Source organism: Brassica oleracea, chromosome C8, assembly GCF_000695525.1.
Source record: "Brassica oleracea var. oleracea cultivar TO1000 chromosome C8, BOL, whole genome shotgun sequence".
NCBI lineage: Eukaryota > Viridiplantae > Streptophyta > Magnoliopsida > Brassicales > Brassicaceae > Brassica > Brassica oleracea.
In genome coordinates, this window is record NC_027755.1 from 37,393,443 (window position 1) to 37,399,703 (window position 6,261).

The following is a 6,261-nucleotide window of genomic DNA, read 5'->3' on the forward strand; positions in this document are numbered from 1 at the left end:
AAGAGAATGGTGAAGAAGAAAGGGGAACTCCCCTCTTTCAGCTTAGATTATAATTGATTACAATGAGGGTTCTTTATACCCAACACACACACTAGACAAATGAGAGGAAGAAGACAAAGAGAGATAGATCTGGATTCAAAATGAATGGTTGGGATGAGAGGATCTGAATTAATTTGAATTGAATGGCTGAGATGCAGGAGAGCTTCCAATGTGATAGTGACAGCTCCTAACAGTCATCTTTCTTCTCTCCAACATGTTATTTTAATCCCCACTTGTCCAGTCTCTTTCTCCAAAGGTCAGAACCTAATTTGAATTCAAATTTGCCTCTCAAGTTGAAGTTGCACGAATTTCACTCTTAGGCTCAAGTCTGGCACTCAAATCTCAAGTCTGACAGCTTACATCTCAAGTCTGGTGTTTCTTATAAAGCCTTATAAAACCTTTATAAAACCTTATAAAACCTTATAAGACTTTATAAGACCTTATAAGTATTTTCAAATCTGGTAACTTAATTCTCAAGTCTAGCTGCTTAATTATGCTTCATGTCAACAGTTTCTCATCATCACACGACCAATGATTGACAGAGAGGGCATGTGCTTTTCACTTTCAGCCATGGTTTTATACGCTCTAAATGGAACATGTGGGAGCATTCAAGTTTTCTTATGGCTCTCTTTTTCTCTCCAAATTTCTCCAAGCAAATGCAACAAGACTGCATAGTTCACCATTAAAATAGTCAAAACAAAAATAAAGCAAAATATGATATGATAATTATGATACTCACATCATCATTAATCGGTCCCTGAAATTCAAATCCACCTTCTTGACCTTCCCCTTCAGAATCCACGTTATTTATACATTATCTATGAGAAGTAATATTCCAAACTCTTTAGAACAATGCAACGCAAGAAGAGGCAGATACCTGTGGAGAATCGAAGTAATGCAACAGAAACCCTAATGCAGCTGAGAGCAATGAAAGTTATACATAACCTACAGAGGACGACCAATTAGACAAAGGTGAGTACCAATTAATTATACTTTAATTAATTATCTCTTGAGACATGGTTGTGAGTTGAACCTATAGAGATTAGGAGCATCAGACGGAGATGATTTGTCAAAACTAATCCAAGAAATTCCCCAAATTAACCACAAAACAAAGAAACATTCTAGCCCAGTCTTCACTCCCTCCATCACTCTATCCACTCTGCCACCAATATCGGTTTGGTTGAGAAAAAAAAAACACAAATCTTTATTTTATAACACAAAGCTAGAGTTATTGTTATACCTTGTGTTTGGATATTCCTCAACTTGGTTATACATGCGCCAAGATTGAAGAAGCGTACCGGTAATACAGCCACAAGTGTAAACAATGAGCCCTGCTAACAATTGCCCTTGTGGATGTTCGTCTTTTGATAGAGTCCAAACCACTAACGCTGCAACAATCTGGACAGAAGTTAATACAAACTCAATTGAATTCCATCCAATCGTACATGAACTTGAGCCTTCATCTGACGTCAATGGCGGATCTAAATAAATTTTACCCATGGCAGAATTATAGTAATTGTTTAATAATTTTAATAACAAATTTTCAACAGGAGCATTACTAAAAATGTATGCAAAACTACACCAACTTAAAAAATTCATGGTGGGCAGTTGCCCCTCCCATAGTAGATTCGCCACTGTCTGACGTTTCCTCATCCGTAGACAAGCTTGATGAAAAATCTGACGTCAGTGGGATCTAAATAAATTTTACCCATGGCATTATTATAGTAACTGTTTCATAACTTTAATAACAAATTTTCAACAGGAGCATTACTAAAAATGTATGCAAAACTACACCAACTTACAAAATTCATGGTGGGCAGTTGCCCCTCCCATAGTAGATTCGCCACTGTCTGACGTTTCCTCATCCGTAGACAAGCTTGATGAAAAATCTGACGTCAGTGGGATCTAAATAAATTTTACCCATGGCATTATTATAGTAACTGTTTCATAACTTTAATAACAAATTTTCAACAGGAGCATTACTAAAAATGTATGCAAAACTACACCAACTTACAAAATTCATGGTGGGCAGTTGCCCCTCCCATAGTAGATTCGCCACTGTCTGACGTTTCCTCATCCGTAGACAAGCTTGATGAAAAATCTGACGTCAGTGGGATCTAAATAAATTTTACCCATGGCATTATTATAGTAACTGTTTCATAACTTTAATAACAAATTTTCAACAGGAGCATTACTAAAAATGTATGCAAAACTACACCAACTTACAAAATTCATGGTGGGCAGTTGCCCCTCCCATAGTAGATTCGCCACTGTCTGACGTTTCCTCATCCGTAGACAAGCTTGATGAAAAATCTGACGTCAGTGGGATCTAAATAAATTTTACCCATGGCATTATTATAGTAACTGTTTCATAACTTTAATAACAAATTTTCAACAGGAGCATTACTAAAAATGTATGCAAAACTACACCAACTTACAAAATTCATGGTGGGCAGTTGCCCCTCCCATAGTAGATTCGCCACTGTCTGACGTTTCCTCATCCGTAGACAAGCTTGATGAAAAATCTGACGTCAGTGGGATCTAAATAAATTTTACCCATGGCATTATTATAGTAACTGTTTCATAACTTTAATAACAAATTTTCAACAGGAGCATTACTAAAAATGTATGCAAAACTACACCAACTTACAAAATTCATGGTGGGCAGTTGCCCCTCCCATAGTAGATTCGCCACTGTCTGACGTTTCCTCATCCGTAGACAAGCTTGATGAAAAATCTGACGTCAGTGGGATCTAAATAAATTTTACCCATGGCATTATTATAGTAACTGTTTCATAACTTTAATAACAAATTTTCAACAGGAGCATTACTAAAAATGTATGCAAAACTACACCAACTTACAAAATTCATGGTGGGCAGTTGCCCCTCCCATAGTAGATTCGCCACTGTCTGACGTTTCCTCATCCGTAGACAAGCTTGATGAAAAATCTGACGTCAGTGGGATCTAAATAAATTTTACCCATGGCATTATTATAGTAACTGTTTCATAACTTTAATAACAAATTTTCAACAGGAGCATTACTAAAAATGTATGCAAAACTACACCAACTTACAAAATTCATGGTGGGCAGTTGCCCCTCCCATAGTAGATTCGCCACTGTCTGACGTTTCCTCATCCGTAGACAAGCTTGATGAAAAATCTGACGTCAGTGGGATCTAAATAAATTTTACCCATGGCATTATTATAGTAACTGTTTCATAACTTTAATAACAAATTTTCAACAGGAGCATTACTAAAAATGTATGCAAAACTACACCAACTTACAAAATTCATGGTGGGCAGTTGCCCCTCCCATAGTAGATTCGCCACTGTCTGACGTTTCCTCATCCGTAGACAAGCTTGATGAAAAATCTGACGTCAGTGGGATCTAAATAAATTTTACCCATGGCATTATTATAGTAACTGTTTCATAACTTTAATAACAAATTTTCAACAGGAGCATTACTAAAAATGTATGCAAAACTACACCAACTTACAAAATTCATGGTGGGCAGTTGCCCCTCCCATAGTAGATTCGCCACTGTCTGACGTTTCCTCATCCGTAGACAAGCTTGATGAAAAATCTGACGTCAGTGGGATCTAAATAAATTTTACCCATGGCATTATTATAGTAACTGTTTCATAACTTTAATAACAAATTTTCAACAGGAGCATTACTAAAAATGTATGCAAAACTACACCAACTTACAAAATTCATGGTGGGCAGTTGCCCCTCCCATAGTAGATTCGCCACTGTCTGACGTTTCCTCATCCGTAGACAAGCTTGATGAAAAATCTGACGTCAGTGGGATCTAAATAAATTTTACCCATGGCATTATTATAGTAACTGTTTCATAACTTTAATAACAAATTTTCAACAGGAGCATTACTAAAAATGTATGCAAAACTACACCAACTTACAAAATTCATGGTGGGCAGTTGCCCCTCCCATAGTAGATTCGCCACTGTCTGACGTTTCCTCATCCGTAGACAAGCTTGATGAAAAATCTGACGTCAGTGGGATCTAAATAAATTTTACCCATGGCATTATTATAGTAACTGTTTCATAACTTTAATAACAAATTTTCAACAGGAGCATTACTAAAAATGTATGCAAAACTACACCAACTTACAAAATTCATGGTGGGCAGTTGCCCCTCCCATAGTAGATTCGCCACTGTCTGACGTTTCCTCATCCGTAGACAAGCTTGATGAAAAATCTGACGTCAGTGGGATCTAAATAAATTTTACCCATGGCATTATTATAGTAACTGTTTCATAACTTTAATAACAAATTTTCAACAGGAGCATTACTAAAAATGTATGCAAAACTACACCAACTTACAAAATTCATGGTGGGCAGTTGCCCCTCCCATAGTAGATTCGCCACTGTCTGACGTTTCCTCATCCGTAGACAAGCTTGATGAAAAATCTGACGTCAGTGGGATCTAAATAAATTTTACCCATGGCATTATTATAGTAACTGTTTCATAACTTTAATAACAAATTTTCAACAGGAGCATTACTAAAAATGTATGCAAAACTACACCAACTTACAAAATTCATGGTGGGCAGTTGCCCCTCCCATAGTAGATTCGCCACTGTCTGACGTTTCCTCATCCGTAGACAAGCTTGATGAAAAATCTGACGTCAGTGGGATCTAAATAAATTTTACCCATGGCATTATTATAGTAACTGTTTCATAACTTTAATAACAAATTTTCAACAGGAGCATTACTAAAAATGTATGCAAAACTACACCAACTTACAAAATTCATGGTGGGCAGTTGCCCCTCCCATAGTAGATTCGCCACTGTCTGACGTTTCCTCATCCGTAGACAAGCTTGATGAAAAATCTGACGTCAGTGGGATCTAAATAAATTTTACCCATGGCATTATTATAGTAACTGTTTCATAACTTTAATAACAAATTTTCAACAGGAGCATTACTAAAAATGTATGCAAAACTACACCAACTTACAAAATTCATGGTGGGCAGTTGCCCCTCCCATAGTAGATTCGCCACTGTCTGACGTTTCCTCATCCGTAGACAAGCTTGATGAAAAATCTGACGTCAGTGGGATCTAAATAAATTTTACCCATGACATTATTATAGTGACTGTTTAATAACTTTAATAACAAATTTTCAAAAGGAGCATTACTAAAAATGTGTGCAAAATTACACCAACTTAAAAAATTCATGGTGGGCAGTTGCCCCTCCCATATTAGATTCGTCACTGTCTGACGTTTCCTCATCCGTAGACAAGTTTGATGAAAAATCTGACGTCAATGGCGGATCTAAATAAATTTTACCCATGGTCGAAGATGTCGATGGTATGCTGACCATTACCATTGTGGGTTTCACGCTTCATTATCACAAAGTCCTAGAGATTCCACGGTTGATTTATTAGCTAGCTAAAGGCAGTCGGGGATATACATTCTACATGGTCGAAGAAACCCTAAAAATACGTACAAGGAAATTTAACTTACAAAAATATGGAAATCTAGCTTATTTATAATATATATGCACATTCCAAAATTGTACAAGTTGGTGTGGAGATACAGAGATATGTTGGAATAATTAGTGAAGTTATGGGGCACATGTATGAATAGCATGAAGTATCTACATATATTAATTTTCAATTGTGGTCTCTTATGATTGATAAACGAATAAGTAAATAAATAAAATTTTGTATGACTGAGTAAAAAACATGAACTTTATGGATGTAGGTGTATCACAACTTCGTGTGGGTGTTCTCTTCGTGTGGGTGTTCTCTGTGTATAACTTGTCTTTGACCTAAACCTTGAGTAAAACGTGTTCGGTTGTCGAGAAACATGAGTATACTGCAGTATTGTATAATAGACCATTAATATTATGTCGTTGATTAGAGACATCAAAGTACACACATAACATGGGATGTCTAAGTAGATAGCATTATGTATTTGATCCAACGGCTGACAAAGAAACCATACTTTTTGGTAACGAAATCGTAGCCGTCTGATTTGTCGGTTCAACGGATCCATGTTGTCGACCTTTGAACACGAAGCGGCAAAACAATGAAAAGAAATGTCTTTAGATTTGGACAAGATCTTCGAACGGGGCCGACAAGATAAACCAATGTTAAACGAGCTTGTCTCACACGGTACCCGTCTTGGTTCTCATGAAAACATATAAAACGACCAACAAAATCAAAATGAAGAAAACACATTAACTTACATCT